This window comes from Nycticebus coucang, chromosome 7 (assembly GCF_027406575.1).
Source record: "Nycticebus coucang isolate mNycCou1 chromosome 7, mNycCou1.pri, whole genome shotgun sequence".
Lineage (NCBI taxonomy): Eukaryota > Metazoa > Chordata > Mammalia > Primates > Lorisidae > Nycticebus > Nycticebus coucang.
In genome coordinates this window covers 39,166,536-39,183,220 of record NC_069786.1, presented here as the reverse complement: position 1 = coordinate 39,183,220, position 16,685 = coordinate 39,166,536, and the positions used below count along the sequence as shown (strand labels likewise).

General features: G+C 38.8%; 1 long non-coding RNA gene across 6 annotated transcripts; it reads right to left on the bottom strand.

Moving 5' to 3' along the window:
- Positions 1 to 238: 238 nt before the first annotated feature.
- LOC128590698 (uncharacterized) lies at positions 239 to 15,038 on the bottom strand. 6 transcript variants are annotated; one of them, XR_008381313.1, is made up of 6 exons: positions 12,440 to 15,038; positions 12,170 to 12,233; positions 3,420 to 3,624; positions 2,130 to 2,239; positions 1,476 to 1,620; positions 239 to 741 (listed from the first exon to the last, which is right to left on the bottom strand). It is a non-coding gene; the product is annotated as an uncharacterized LOC128590698 (long non-coding RNA). The 6 variants fall into 6 exon arrangements; XR_008381315.1 differs by having other exon boundaries at positions 12,174 to 12,233; XR_008381312.1 differs by having other exon boundaries at positions 12,170 to 15,038.
- Between the last annotated feature and the right edge of the window lie 1,647 nt (positions 15,039 to 16,685).

Sequence of the window (16,685 nt, the reverse complement as noted above, 5' to 3'; positions counted from 1 at the left end):
ATGCAAATGAGCGCACGAAGAGGCCAGATGCTACTCTTTAGAAAGGAAAAGTGCCTCAGCTCAAATTTGGGGGGAGAGAGAACCTCTGAATGTTACAAGCATAGGGCGGCTTCATGAACGTGAGCCTTTATATTTAGAACAGGGGAGGAACTGCCGGTGGGATGAACCTAGGGAAGAAAGAGGCACAGAGCAGAGCTTCTTACAGCCGTGGGAGCGTTGAAGTGCTCCATATTCTCGTGGGTCCACTGGAGATGGCTGACCATGTTTTGGGGCTTTTTGTTTGTTGGAGTTTGGGGTTTCTTCTTCTTTTTTTCTGGTCCAGAATGATGCCTGAGAGACTTCATCTCTACTATTTAAATTGAAGGCATCATTATTCACACATTTAGAAGGTAAATGATTCTCAAATGCTTTATTAAAATATAAGGTTATTGAAAAGAAAGTGGCTTTTTCCCCAAACTCTCTCATCATGCATGCTGTTTATCTGTTTGAAGACCTTCCTAGGCTTTCATTATTTGCAGTGGGAGTAGGATCCGTGAGTTGAAGCCTTTATCTTGTCCTGCCAATCGACTGCCCGAGGATAGAGTAGAAGGGGAAGCCAGCACTCCAGAGACGAAGCTAGTCTTGCCACACACAACATTGTTAACTGTGTTCCAACCACAATCAGAGCACGGTTCTCCGCCTGGCTCATTTTTCGTTTTCTTTTCTTCTCCATGTTTAGGAAATCCTTGATATATTTGATTTCTTGAAGATAGTTGGAGAAGATAAGTATTGAAATCATGGTTACGAGTCTGAGATGGACTAGGAACACCCACACATGGTAAAATTCACAAGGGGGATAATAGGATTCCTTTATCAAAATACATAAGTGTAATATATCACCTTTACAATGAAGGCTCTGTGTGACAGGACCTTTCCCTGAGCTCATTATAAATGAATCATATAATAATAGAATTTACCACATATCTATAAATATTACTGAACATCTACTTTTAGACTGATTACTACACCTATCTCCTAAAATGGTTGTATCTCATTGAAAATAAAATAGCTCATAGTAGTGGCTGAATCTACACACTAGACCCCGTGATCATAGATTATTAATTCTAAACCCTATTATAAAAAATTCTTCTATATACAAGTACTGACTTCAGTAAGTAAAGAATTGGATATTAAGATATTTGGTGGGATTATTTATGTCAATTTGTTTTTCTTGAGTGATCATAGCATTGTTTCTAAATTTCTGAGGAGCCTCTTCCTACAGTCAACTGATACATAAAATGTATCCATACATTTAATAAATATTTATTGATCAACATGTAAGTTTCCTGGGATTGCTGTAAGGAAGGGCCTCAGATTGAGTGGGTTAAAAACAACAGAAATTTATCCTCTCGCTGTACTTCTGAAGGATAGAAATCCAAAATCAGTGCATTGGTGGGGCTAGGCTCCCTCCGAAACCTCCAGAGGTGAATACTTACGTGACCCTTCTGGCTTCTGACAGCCCCTGGCATTCCTCAGTATGTGGCAACATAACTCCGATCTTCACACGGCCTTCCCTCTGTTTCTGCATCTGTCTCCTCTTTTTAGAAAGACATCAGTCACGTTGGATTACTTCATCTTAACCTGATCACAGGCACAAATATTTGATTTCCAAGTAAGGTCATATTCACAGGTATCAGGGTTCCAACTCCAATTCAACTCATAATAATCACTTACTAAGTACCAGGTATTTGCACTTGGGCATTTTATCATGAGGAAAAATCTGATGAAATCTGTTGTGAAATTCACTATAAGAATGTTACTAAATGTACCTGTCAATTTAAAAAATATCTAAAATAAACCACGATAATTATTATTATTTTGCTAAATAATTTTGCTAAAGATATTCTTTACTATACGAGTCCTTCCTATGAGAACTCATGAGAGAAAACAGTCTCAGGACTCAGGACCAGAAATCATTGAGTTTCTTTTAATTAATTAGGGTTTTTGTAAATGTAGATGCTATTAGATATGTAACTGATCTTATTTCTCTCCGATTTAACTGCTAGCAAGTTCAAATTAAATTTGAGACTCACTACAGGCAAGTATATTATATCCTAACAAATGTATTTTATGTAGTGAACTTTACCCACCTTAATCTTCATTTTCTTTCTTTTATTTCCCTTTGCCATTTTCCATATTTTTATCTTGTCAATGAATTATTGGAAGGAGTATTAAAGAAATAATTCTGGAGTAAAGCAAGCTACAGATAGATAATAAAATTTATTAATTAGGATGAACCCAAATAAATTTGGTTTTTCCTTAAAATAAAAATAATTTTAAAACATGAACTACACTATGAAAAAGAATACTTTACAATAAGATGATCCATACTGAGGAAGAATCTCCCCTTCTCAATGCTCCATTATTAGATAGGTTCAAGCTATGACAAATCATGAGTCAGAGAGCTGAGATAAGAGTTGAAGCACTTGGCAGAAAATTGGCTCCAAAAACTACATTTTCTTCCATCCAACTCCAAAATCCTAAGATCAATGATTCTATATGTGGTTTATTGTTAATAAAGAAAAAAACCACTGACATTATTTTACTAAAATTGGACTTATTTAAAGAGTTCTAAAATTCATAGTAATTTTGTAAATAGAGCTATTTAGGAACGAGTTGGACATAGTAATGGGTCTGTCTTGGCACCAGTTGTACATCAAAACTTCCTTTCTGCAATCTTACTGAATGAACACAGCCACAAAAACCTAGGATTTTGATAAGGAGGCCATATCTCAACTCATTAATTTTAAAAATAAGAAACTGAAATTTAGCAAGAGAAAATTATTTGCCCAATGGCATGAGGCAAGTCTGCAACATTTCCAATCCCAGGATCGCAATTGGAGATATAGCCACAACAACTTCAAAGAGTCCGAAAATCATGGCGACCATCCCTCAAACACTCATCTCAAGCCTTGTGTGGTTTCTTGTTATGTGGTCTTCAAACATCTCCTTATGCAATCTTCAGACATCTAGTTAATGAATCCAGTCCTTAAAGGCATAGGATGACTTTGTGGCTCTTTAGGTGATTATCGTGAATGTGGTTCTGGAGTCACATAACTTTAAGATCACATCCATGCCACCTTGTCTGTGTTATGATTAAACTTTTCTCCTACTCACACACTACTGAGCCAAATTTCCATAAGGTAGGCTGGCAGGATTTACCCAGTTATCTCTCTGCAAACTTGTCTGCTGTGCTGCTTTGGACTCCTGAGCTTTCTTTCAAATGCATGTGCACTCAGCTTAGTAGATGAGATCATTATTCCTTACTCCCTCACCCTGATGGATGACAGACTACTGCACCCAAAACTGAATATTATAGTCCCTCCATGTTATTTCTGGCTTTACCCAGGATGCACTGTAACTTTAGCCAAGTCACTCACCCTCTCTATGAATAGAGACCTTCCGTGGTAAACTGGAGGTTGTTAGTCTCACCAGATCATATTCAGGAAACACAGAAGTCTGCACTTGAAAGTTCCCTTACACACGGGAATGTGTTATCGTTGTTGTTGTTGTTTATGACTAATAACAGCTGCAGAACTTGAGAATTTAAGATCTCCCGGTGGGTTTTACTGTGGCCTCCAGAACCTGAGATTTAATTTTAAAAGAATTAAATTTCCAGTCTGCCTTATAAGGGTGACTGTGAGAACATGTGCTGACAGACTGTTGTCTTCAGAAGCAATATCCAGACTCACTAAAACAATGCCTCAGCTTGAACAGGGGTGACCCTTTCCCATTCATCTTAATGGAGTGTTAAACTTGAAGTCTAATTAGGTCCACTCAAATGCCAACATTATTATACTTTTCTCTGCTTATCTTCATACCAGAAACAATCAACTAATGCACTCATTTAATCTGGGTGCGTGCAACGATCACATCCAGACACCCTGTCATTTTGATAGCCTGCTTTGCAGTCATAAAAGTACAAGTTTTAAACTTGCACTTTGGTTGTTTTTAATTATCCACATAATTAGATTACTTTCTACTACCTGAAAATGTAGAGATGAGACCATATACACATATGTATGATGTTTGTAAGGCGGTAGGGCCTGATCATCATTTCTATAATGAGAAACTATTACCAAGCTTGCTCCCAGGATAACAAGAATGTATTAAATGAAAGATCCCATTCCTATCTCTTAGAGAAGGCTCACAGAGTTATAATTTATCCATCTTGTATGTGTCCGAGCTTTCTACATGTCTTTTTCCTTTTTTCATCATTGCTGCCTGGACTCCATTTTTTTTTTTAATTCCTAAAACAAACCTTGGATGAAACAGAAATAAAGATATATAAATCTTCACTTGCCTATTTTGTACCTAGTAGGATCCAGGTCTAGGCTCGAAAAATAAAGTCCTTGTCTACCTTAGAAAATATCTCACAGGCCCCGAGGCAGTGACTCCAGACTATAATCCTAGCACTCTGGGACGCTGAGATAAGTGGATCAATTGAGCTCAGGAATTTGAAACCAGCCTGAGCAAAAGTGAGACCTCATCTCTACTAAAAATGAAAAACTGAGGCAAGAAGATCCCTTAGCTCAGTTAGAGTTTGAGGTTGCTGCAAGCTATGATGCCACAGCACTCTAGCAAGGGCAACGAAGTGAGAATTCTGTCTCTAAATAAACAAATAAATGAATAAATAAAACCTTATAAAAAAGAAAGAAAATATCTCATTAAAGTGTATTTATTTACTTAGGGCTGTAAGAAGAGTAGTCTGTTTTCTCTTAGTGTTCTCTGTGCCAACATGGCGTACAAGAAAACTTTTGGAAGTTCATCATCCAGGCCTGTGGTTAAAGACACACACTCCTCTACCCTGAGCTGTATACCATGGCTGTCAGGCATCTGAATGTCTGAGAACATAAGGCTTGGAACATTTCCCAAAGGTGTTTGTAATAGACATTACTAATGCCCACCCTTGTTTTCCCACCCATTCCTAGACACACAGAAGACAGTGACTAATTTTGACCAATGGGTTGGGGCATGGAGGTCACTTTCTCTGCTTAGACAAATCCTGAAGCTCCATTCTGAGAGAAGGAAGTCCATTTCTTAAGAAGGAAACACCATGGAATGCTGAAGCCCACACAGAACACCCCTGGAGAGACTCTGGGACATGCAGATGACTTGTGTGACTGAAAACGTACTGCGTGGATTAACCACCACCATTCCAAGGTTATTTGTTACTGTATTAGTCTATCTGGTCTAATTCAATGTTTCAGAATGAATTTCTAAGCCAAATCTCATTAAATGGACACCCATGTATAATTGTCATCACTGCCTTCCTCTAGCTTCAAACAGAGAGCGAGCAAGCGAAGCTGTGGAAGCCACTCTGCATAGTCCACCAAGCTCTGGTTTTACTCTTCATCATTGATTCCTCTGTGTCTTACACTGTAATCTTGAAAAAGGTAAATTAAGACACATGCGGGCTGCTCTTTTCCACTGAGAGAGACTTGGAGGACAATGGCTACTCACAACACTCAAGACATTTTCCAGACACTGAGAACACCACACAAAGGCAGGTCGGAGTCAAAGAGGTTGGGGAAATCCATTAGGTAAAAGCCTAAAATTCAGATTTGCATTATTCAAGCAGATGCTGAGGCAAATGCCCATTAGCCAGCTACAGAAACAGGGCACTATCCCAGAGTCATTGAGGAGGATTGGAAAAACATATGTTATTATCAATACCCTTTAAAAGGGGCTTATGTTAATAAAAATATAAATCATAATCATCCGACTTGGGCTAAACTGCATTTTTATTGAGCCTTTCAGGTGCTAATTGCTTGATAATATTTAAACTTAGTTGTTCTGACAAATTTGAAAGGCAAAGAACTAATTTTTACTTTGACAGAGATGTTTATTGTGTTTTCATTAAAACAGGTCACAGGGTCCTAAATAGTTTCTGAAGTCCCCAGCCAATCTTTAGAGAATGATGAGCTCCAGCAGGGACTGAAGAAGGAGCAGGGAGTCTTAGGAAGGGGTGAGAGAAGGAGGGAGATTAAAGTACTGCTGATGAGGGATGGGTAGGCTACTGGATAAGGGACCCTGTGAATTAACTCATGGGAAAGAACTGCTTGGCTGATTCAGAGATTGCAGACCTGGAAAACCACAGTAAAATGAATGCCCATATCAGAGTCATCTGTGGCTGGGAAAGCAATTATCGAACTTCCGGGCTCTATGACCTTAGGCAAGTCAGTCTTCCCATCAACAAAAGGGGGTTAAAATATCCACCTGGGAATTCAAACAAAGCCATGAATGTACTGTCCCTAGTATGCTGAAGGATCACTCACAATTTAGTAAGCTTTGTTTTTATTTGTTCCCTCTTCCACCCTGAAAAACAATGTGGTATGGACTGAGATCAGCAGATCTGGGTTCAAATTCTAGCTTCCGCATTTACCAGTTCTGACACATAAACAAATTCTGAACTTCTCTGAACACCCATTTCACAGTATAATTGGGATAAACTCACAGGAATGCAATGAGGATTTACTCAACATAAGCAATGTGCCTACCATAATCCAAGCAAAAATTAACTCTCTTTCCAATCCATCCCCCCCACACACACACAATCCTAATATACTGTTATCAGAACATTGTAATTAGTTGTGTGGGTCTCACTAGACTATGAACTCAAAGGCAATACATAGATCCTTTTATACTTTGTACACCAAGTGTATGAAAGGACAGAGTTAGGAATTTGGCTTTGGCAGAAGGAGAAATCAAGAGTGACATAAAACTATATTGTCTCCCAAAAGCTTTGAAAAGTCATCTTTAACAATGTCTCCCAGTCACTTACATCAAAATCTCTCTTCTCTGTACTCCTGAAGACCTTCATTCCCACCACCTTAATTCACCACTGACCTCCATGTTTCCACATCCGACATTCTCTTCTGTGTTTCTATCTTACTCAACTTCTCAGCACTGGTCAGCACCATTGAATGCTTTTTTTCTCAAAACTCTTTCTTCTCTTGGCTTCCTGAGGCTATGCTTCGTGGCTCTGTCTGTCCAGTCTCTGTGGCTAACTCTTCATTTTAATGGACTTCCCAACTTTGTAGTGCCCAGCTGGTTTCTGGCTCTCTCCTCTGTTAGCTCTCTCACTACTGAGCTCATCTGTGCATCCATTGGAGAGTGAGTACTACCCAAATTTCAATGAATCTCAAGCCTTTTCTCTAGAGCTGGATTTCTCCCCAGAAATCCAGATTCAGAGTTACTTGATGTTTCCAACTGCATGTCTAATGCACATTTCCAAATCTGCATACATAAAAGAAATTTTGACTCCCTCTCCTCATCCCAACCGACTCCTGCCTCAAGGTCCTCCATTTCAACAAGTCTTACTATTCTCCTTAGAAGTCCGGATCATGATCTCACACATGGCTTCTCAAATTTTAATGCATATATGAATCTTCTTTGGATCTTCTAATTTAGTAAGTCTACAATATAGCATGTGGTTCTTCATTTATAACACTTCACATAATGCAGTGCTACTGGTCTTCATGTCACCCTGTTGAATAGCAAGGACCTTGAAGATAATTCTTGGTGCCTCTATTTCCCTAACATATATCCCCTCACCCATAATTGAACAATCAGTAATGCATAATCAACCATGTTCCTCCAAAATCTGAGGGCTCTTCAACTCACAACTGACACCTTGCCAAGGCCTCCGTTGTCTTCTTCTGTACTACTCTAATGGATCCAACTGGCCCCCTGCTGCTCTGTCTCCTTCTCAGGATATTCTCCCCTCTGAGACCTTATAATCTCATTACATCATTACCAGCCAATAGTTTTCTTTTCCCATTATGCTTGAGATTAAATCCCAGTCAATGACTTTGATCTGGTCCCTGCCTGTCCTGCAAATGATTTGATACCAATCTCTCTGCCTGGCTTGCAATGCTCACACACACTGACCTTCCATTGCTCAAACTTGCCATACTCCCTCCCACCTTAAGGCTTTTGCACTAGTCTCCCCCTCCTCTTGGAAGGCTCATCCTCCTTGATCTTCCACACAGTTGACTTCTGTTTTTCCTTCGAACCACAACTTAAATATTGTCTCAGAATGACTGTCCCTGACCACCCTATCAAAATAGTGACCTAATCACCAAATCACTGTTTTCTATCTCTGCATTTTCTTATTGCTATGTGATATTTTTCTGGAGTATTCATTGTTCACTCATTCATTCTGTCTTTCTCTCCCCTTACCTCCCCACCCACCCTGAAGGTAAGCCCCATTAAAGCAAAAACAATGTCTATCTTGTTAGCAGTTGTGATCACTGCATCTAGGTAACTACTTGATGTAGGATGAGAGATGAACATATGATGACTGTATGAAAGTTCAGAAGTCTCTCACAGATGGAAAGGAAGTGTGCAGGTGCCTGGCTACTGGGCCTTTTGCCTTGTCCTGCAGGATTGTTCTGAATTCCTACTCTGGGTCCACCCAATTCAATGTGATATAATTGAAAAAAAACGCATCTGCTGTTGAGTTGTCATCATTTTTATCATTAAGGGAACTTTGGTTTTGTAGTCTCTTCAATAAACACTAGAAGTCAGTTCATTTCATAATAAGCCAACCGGTTTCTCACATAAAAAAAGAAGTTCATGTCCTAGCTACTAGGGAGGCTGAGACAGGAGAACTGTTTAAGCCTAAGAGCTCAAGGCCAGCCTGGGCAACACAATAAAAGCAAGACTCTTTAGCTTAAAAAGAAGACAGAGATGTATCCTCATATTAATCTGAAATTTAAAAAAAAATTAAAATAAAAAAATAAAAAAATAAAGTAGCCCCTCTAAGCATGGACTCAATTTTCCTGGCTCTCCATTGATCACATTCAAAATCTGTATTAATTCTGTGCTCACATATTATTGAGGTGGGGAAAGGGGGAGGGGGAAGCTCATTCACATGACTGGAATGTGCAGTTCAACTGAAATATTTATAAAACACATGTGTGGAGATGCTGTGGTTCCAGTGGGTCACAAAGTGTGGTGCCCCACACAGCAGCCTGTGCACTACCTGGAAGTTTGTTAGCAATGTAGATTCTTAAGCCCTGCCCCTGACCTTCGGAACGGAAACTCTGTGGATGGGGCAAGCAATCTGTGTGACTCTATGAATGCTTAAATTTGAGACCCACTGATTTAGACTACTCACACACACAGGCATACCTCAGAGACACTGCGGGCTCCATTCCAGACCAGTACAATAAAGCAAGTCACACAAATATTTTGGTTTCCTCGTTCATATGAAAGTTATGTATACACTGTTCTATAGTCTATTGAGTGTGCAATAGTGTTATGTCCTTTAAAGTATACTCTTTAATTTAAAAATATTTTGTTGCTGAAAAATTCTAACCATCATCTAAGCCTTCAGCCAATCATAATCTTTTTGCTGATGGAGGGTCTTGCCTTGACATTGATGGCTGTAGACTCATCGGGGTGGTTGCTGAAAGTTGAAGTGGCTACAGTGATTCTTTTAAAATAAGACAAAAATCAACTTGGCTACTTCTTTCTTCCATGAATGATTTCTCTGTAGTATGCAATGCTGTCTTACAGCATTTTATCCATGGTAGAACTTCTTTCAAAATAGAAGTCAATTCTCACAAATCCTAACCACTGTCTATTTATCTAAGTTGATGTAATATTCTAACTCCTTTATTATCATTTCAACAATGTTTATGGCATTTTCATTCTGAGTAGATTCCATCTGGAAAAAAAAAAACACTTTACTTGCTCATCTATAAGAAGCAGATCCTCATTTGTTCAAGTTTTATCATGAGATTGCAGCCAATCAGTAACATATTCAGGCTCCACTTCTAATTCTAGTTCTCTTGCTATTTCTACCACTTCTGCAATTACTTCTGCTAAAGTCTTGAACCCTTGAAAGTCATCCATGAGAGTTGGAATCAACTTCTTTCAAATTCCTGTTAATGTTGCTATTTTGAACTTCTCCCACAAATCACAAGAATTCTTAGTGGCACTAGAATGGTGAATTCTTTTCAGAAGGTTTTGGGCTGATTTTCCCCAGATCTATCAGAAGAATCACTATATATGGCAGCTATAGTCTTACAAAATATACTTTTTGTATAAATAAATAAATAAATAAATTCTTAAATAATAAGACTTGAAAGTCAAAATGGCTCCTCGATCCATAGGCTGCAGAATGGATATTTTGTTTGTAGGCATGTAAACAACATTCATTTCCTCGTATGTCTTTATCAGAATTCTTGAGTGACTAGTTGCATTGTCAATGAACAGTAATATTTGAAAGGAATCTTTTTTCCTGAGCAGTAGATCTCAATAGTGAGCATAAAATATTTAGTAAACCATGCTGTAAACAGATGTGCTGTCATCCAGGCTCTGTTGCTGCCTCCATAGGGCACAGGCAGAGTAGATTCAGCATAATTTTGGGCCCTAGGGTTTTTGAAGTGGTAGATGAGAAGTGGCTTCAGCTTAAAGTCACCAGCTGCATTAGCCACCAACGAGAGAGACAACCCATTTTTGAACCCAGGTATTGACTTCGCCTCTTGGCTATGAAAATCAAAGGTGACATCTTCTTCCAATAGAAGGCTGTTCTTTTGGCACTGAAAATCTGTTGTTTAGTGTAGCTATTTACATCTGGACAACTTGCTGCAGCTTCCTCATCAGCACTTGCTACTTCACCTTTTATGTTTTAGAGATGGTTTCTTTTTTTAAAATCTCAAGAACTCACTAATCTCTTTGCCTTCAAACTTTTCTTCTGCAATGGTTTCACTTCTAACAAACTTTATGGAATTCGGTAGAGTTAGAGCCTTGTTCTGTATTAAGTTTTGGTTTAAGGGAATGTTGTGGCTTGTTTGATCTCCTATCCAGACCACTCAAACTTGTTTCATACCAGCAAGAGGCCTAGATTTCGACCCATTTTGGCTTTCAACATGCTTTCCACACTAAGCTTATCCATTGCTAGCTTTTTATTTAAAGTGAGAAATGTACGACTCTTCTTTCACTTGAATATTTACAGGGTGTTGTAGAGTTATTAATTGTCCTAATTTCAATACTGTTGTGTGCCAGGAAATATGGAGGCTCAAAGAGAGAGACAGTCCATTCAGTGGAACAGTCACAAGATACACAGTTATTGCTTCAGTTCACCGTCTTATGTGGGCGCAGTTTGAGACACCCTCTCACAACCAATTACAATATTAACATCAAAGTTACTGGTCACAGATCACCATAACAGATATAATAATAATAATATTAATAATAATAATAATATGGGAGGGTCTTTATCTGACACAAGCAATCATTGTAACCTGGTTCTTTGTACCCTCAATGAATCTTCCACAATAAATAAATAAATATAAAATCTGAAATCTTGCAAGAGTTACCAACATGTGACGTGGAAACATAAAGTGAGCATGTGCTACTAGGAAAATGAGACCAATAGACTTGCTTGGTACAGGAGGGAAACAAGCCTTCAATTTATAAAAAAACACAATGTCTAGAAAGCAAGGTAAGCCTGTAGCATCATAGTTTCTATTACTCAGGAAGGCTGGTGACTTCACTCATATTTAGCCTATGCATTAAATGATGTCCAAAAAGTGACTTAGATCTGCCCAAGTTGGGTGTTAGGCAGCACTTCCGACATGCGGAAATGAGAAATGGGACTGAATCTGACTCCTTCACTCAACTTCATTTTACCGTCTGTATCATTCTCACTTGTTCTCTCAAATTTGGCTAATATCACTCCAGTGAGACCACTAGTTGTTGGTATCTGAAGAAAGAACTAACATCTGAGTTATAAACTGGCTATAATGGGTAGTGCATGTTCTCTCTCTCTCTCTCTCTCTCTCTCTCTCTCTCTCTCTCTCTCACACACACACACACACACACACACACAGAGGACCTATTGAGTTGCTATAAGAAATTCCAAGAGTGTAGTCTATCTGAACTTATGATATATATTTCACCTAGTTGTTCAGCTAACCAAATCTCAGCAACCTCCACATGTCTCCAGCTCAGGCACATTTAATATTCTCAGCTATACAACCACAGTACCTACTTGCTTTCAGTTTTGATCCTGGAAACATTTCTGTGTCAGCTGTCACTAGTTTCAAGATGAGAACTTACGCAAGTTAGCGCTAAGTGAATTAGTTTTTTTCTTTTTTAAAAAAGCAGTACTTACTTACACAGTATCATTCTGGGTTGGTTGCTTGAATCCAAGGAATCACAGTGTATTTATGTTTTATCTACAAATTTAAAACAAAAGCAGATATTTTAGGTTGCTTTGTGGGTCATGGTTTCCATGAATTGTTCTAGTTTCATGTAGAGAGACAAAGCCTTTTCTTCTCCAACCCACCCAAAGTATATTTGTTGATTCCTATTAGACCTCTCCAATTGTTAAAAAGAGAAAACATTAGCATTATGATTAATCACAGATTGAGGGTGACATTACCTTTCAGAAGCTTCAGATGAACAGAGTATGGCGAATATTCCTGGAAATTTGAGTGAACAACTTGGTTATCACTCTTGGTCACATCTGAGGATTGTGCAACTAAGAAAAACAAGTGAGTGGGAATCGAGAACAATGTTGTGTGATTTTTACTGAGATTTCCCTAATATTCTAGGATGTCACTCATTCTTACGTGGACTCTGTTTTTTATCGTTCAGATTATGCTCCTTATCAATACTGAAACTTGAGGAAATAGTACAAGTTTCTCCATGTCAATATTAAGGAAAAGTCCTACTTTATTTAAATTCTGCCATAAGTATAATGCCATTTTATAATTGTGTCAAACAATTACCAAAGCACCTTCATATGCATACGAGTATAGTACATTGTTAATTTAATAATCATAATGGGGTGGCGCCTATGGCTCAGTGAGTAGGGCGCCAGTCCCATACACTGAGGGTGGCGGGTTCAAACCCGGTCCCAGCCAAACTGCAACAAAAAATAGCTGGGCATTATGGCGGGCACCTATAGTCCCTGCTACTCAGGAGGCTGAGGCAATAGAATCAATTGCCTAGCCCAGAAGTTGGAAGTTGCTAACAACAACAACAACAAAAAAATCATTATGAATTTGTAAGATTAGCAGAACAAGGATTATTCTCCCATTTAAAATACCAACCTCTGAGAGAGACATTAAGTGCCTTAATCAAGACCACATAAACAACTTGCATGGAGCTGCAGGGAATTCCAGGTCTGGCACCTTTTTTATTGTACCATATGTACTTACCTTCAGTTCCCAGAAACACTAGGAGGTGGCAGAAGAAATCTTTGCTCTATCTGGATTCCACACTATTTTTAGCAATAATGACAAAAGACTGGTTTTAAAACTGTATTCACAGACTGAGAGAAATGGCCTTCTGAACACCCAGGCCTGTCCCACACATCCCAGTGCTTCTTATCATGCTAATGTAAAAACGTTCGGGGTAGCAAAGCAGGGAGGATAGAGAAGGACATTCATTAAATGAAGGAAAAGCACATATTGATTTTTCTTTCCCTTGTACATAGGTAATACGATTTCATAGCCTGTTCAATATGACTGAATGGAGTTATGGCTTATGATTTGGCTGTTGTGTCAGACTTCCTTTCCAGAAACCTCGTTTTCATCTCAGACTCCACTCCAGGACAGATAACTAGATCTACCCCTCATCCTGCAGAACATGAGACAGAGAATATGAAAGCTAGTAATGAGTGAGAGCCCGCTCTTCACAAGTTTTTTAGTAATTGTCCTGAAGAACACTGAAGAAACTTGCACAGAAACTTGTCCTTCAGTAGCACACCAGAAAAGGGCACACTGCCCCCAAAGATACGGTTAACAATCTAAAGGTCATGGCAAGTTGAGGATTTATTATTTGTGGCAGGGTTTCTTCCAGGCAAGATGTACTCTCAAAAAGCAGATTTTAGATTTGTTGTTCACATTTTGACTTACTTTCTTAAAACCAGTTATGAATGTTGTTGGGAGATAATTCTTCATGGGTCTCAAGCTTTTCTGCATATCTTGCAAGCAGAATCATTGACCACTCTTGTGACAAACTATCTTTGCAAGGAAGTTTGCATGGAGGATGTTTGTGTAGGTGAACCTTCGTGGAAGATAGAGTTTCCCTCTCAAGCAACGGGCCAGCACACTTATTGTCCTCTATGAACCTGAGTGCAGAAATTTCTATCCTGAAACACAACCGACTGCACATGGAGATATCTTCTGGTCACTAAGGGGAAATGCAGTTTAAAGGCACCAAATACGGGGCTGCTCATGCTGCTTCCTGTTGTGAGTAACAAAGCCCTTGGTCTCTGACCTAGGACTCTTTCCATCACCTGTCCTTTAAATGACTGGATGAAAATCACAGTGTAAAAGAGCTATGACTATTCACATTCAGTTTTTCTAGGTGAGTTTACTACATTACAGAGCTGTGGTATTAGCCACACTTCCCTGCTACAGATTAGTACTGGCTTTTTCTGGTGGTCTTTCCTGTCATCAGCTTAATAAGCTGGTCTTTGGTATCCTTAGGCTAAAGAGAGAACATTGATGAAAAAGTATTACATGAAATTCTGGTTTAACATTGAAAAAGGCTAAGAAATTTCCCAATAATCCATATATTTACCTATGCAGACAAATTAGGTTAAAGTAAAATTTATATGACTCTGACAGACTCTCCATCCCTATGAAGCTGCCATACATATGTATTTCTGAGGATTCCCATGAGGCATTTTCTGTGTATTCCATTCCTTTGGTGCCTACTGTGCTCCGTATGTGCTGTCTTTAACTTGGGGTTCTGGCCACTCCAACCATTTAGCTCCTCCAGTTCCCTGAATGCAGAGCAGTAGTTCTTCACTGATGGTGGTCTTCATCCCACGAGACCCAACAAACCCCACCAATACCCACAGTTCAAGGCCAGATGCAGCTTCCTCTACTGTGATACACTCGGTGCTACCTAATTGGTGCTTGGGCAGCCAAAATATTTTTAGACAAATCTAAAACCAAATTTAAATATGGACCGCCATGGAGGTTCCCCACACACACACCCGCCCTTAGTGGCCCATGGATCAAGTTGTTTCAGGTTTTTTCACTTGCTTCATGAAGACTTTCACGGAGACAAAACTCTGTTAACAAAACGTGCCTGAACCCCCAGTGGTGAATACACTGGTAAACACTTGCCCCAGGTATCTGCAGGGCTCATGTACTCACCTCCTTCAAGTTTGGCTCAAAACATATTCTTTTCAGGGAAGCCTTTCCTGAGTACCCGTTTGAGAGCATTAACTCCCACTCCTGGCCCAAGCTGCATACCCTCTTCTCTGCCTTATTCCCCCCTGTGGAACTTATTACCTCCAAATGTATTATAAAATGTATTTATTTTGTTTATTAGGATCTTTTCTCACGAAAATGTCAATTCCAAGAGCGCTAAGGTTTTTATCTCTCTGTCTCACTGATGTACACAGAATAAGGCCCAGCACCCAGTTGGTGCTCAGCAAATATTTGAAGAATAAATAACTGAGGCCACACTCAGTTACATGCATGCTGTGATCCTCTCACATAGACTCCTTGGCCACATGCCCATTAAATGTGACATCCAGTAAGCATATTTGGGCTGAAAAGATAATTGTCAATTATGATGCAAATAAGATATACCCCAATTGAAGGACCAAGTAGTTGGACAAATAATGACAATCCATTTTCTCGCCTCTCACCTTTGAAATGAGAACAGAAAATACAAATAAATTTAGCCTGGCCTTTCCATTCTCTGTAATGATTAGTCATTTTTAAATCTCTGTAGTTATTATATTCAATAATTTAATTCTCTTCTCAATTCTTTTCTTTTTCTGTTGCCATTTAAAATTCCTTAAGAACTAAATTATAACTATTGAAATTTTTATGTGATTCAGGATATACAGTTAAATGTCATAATGAACTAGGTCACATTATGTTACCATGTGCATTAACTATAGGTAAAATTAGCAAAAAAGTCCATTTACCATGTGGGAATGACAGATCAATAAGAAAAAGAAGAAAAAAAAAAACCTTCACTTGGGGTTCACAAATCTATGAGGCAATACCAGTGCAGGCAGATCGCTGCAAATTTTCAAGAAAGCACTTAGGATATGTCAAATTTCTTTAAAATATTTATATATTGAAAATATGCAGATATCCTTTCCCATTGTGTAGGTTGTCTCTTTGCTTTGGTTGTTGTCTCCTTAGCTGTACGGAAGCTTTTCAGTTTAATGAAGTCCCATTTGTTTATTTTTGTTGTTGTTGCAATTGCCATGGCAGTCTTCTTCATGAAGTGTTTCCCCAGGCCAATATCTTCCAATGTTTTTCCTATGCTTTCTTGGAGGATTTTTATTGTTTCATGCCTTAAATTTAAGCCCTTTATCCATCTTGAATCAATTTTTGTGAGTGGGGAAAGGTGTGGGTCCAGTTTCAGTCTTTTACATGTAGACATCCAGTTCTCCCAACACCATTTATTGAATAGGGAGTCTTTCCCCCAAGGTATGTTCTTGTTTGGTTTATCGAAGATTAGGTGGTTGTAAGATGTTAGTTTCATTTCTTGGTTTTCAATTCGATTCCAAGTGTCTATGTCTCTATTTTTGTGCCAGTACCGTGCTGTCTTGACCACTATGGCTTTGTAGTACAGTAAAATCTGGTATGCTGATGCCCCCAGTTTTATTTTTATTACTAAGAACTGCTTTAGCTATACGGGGG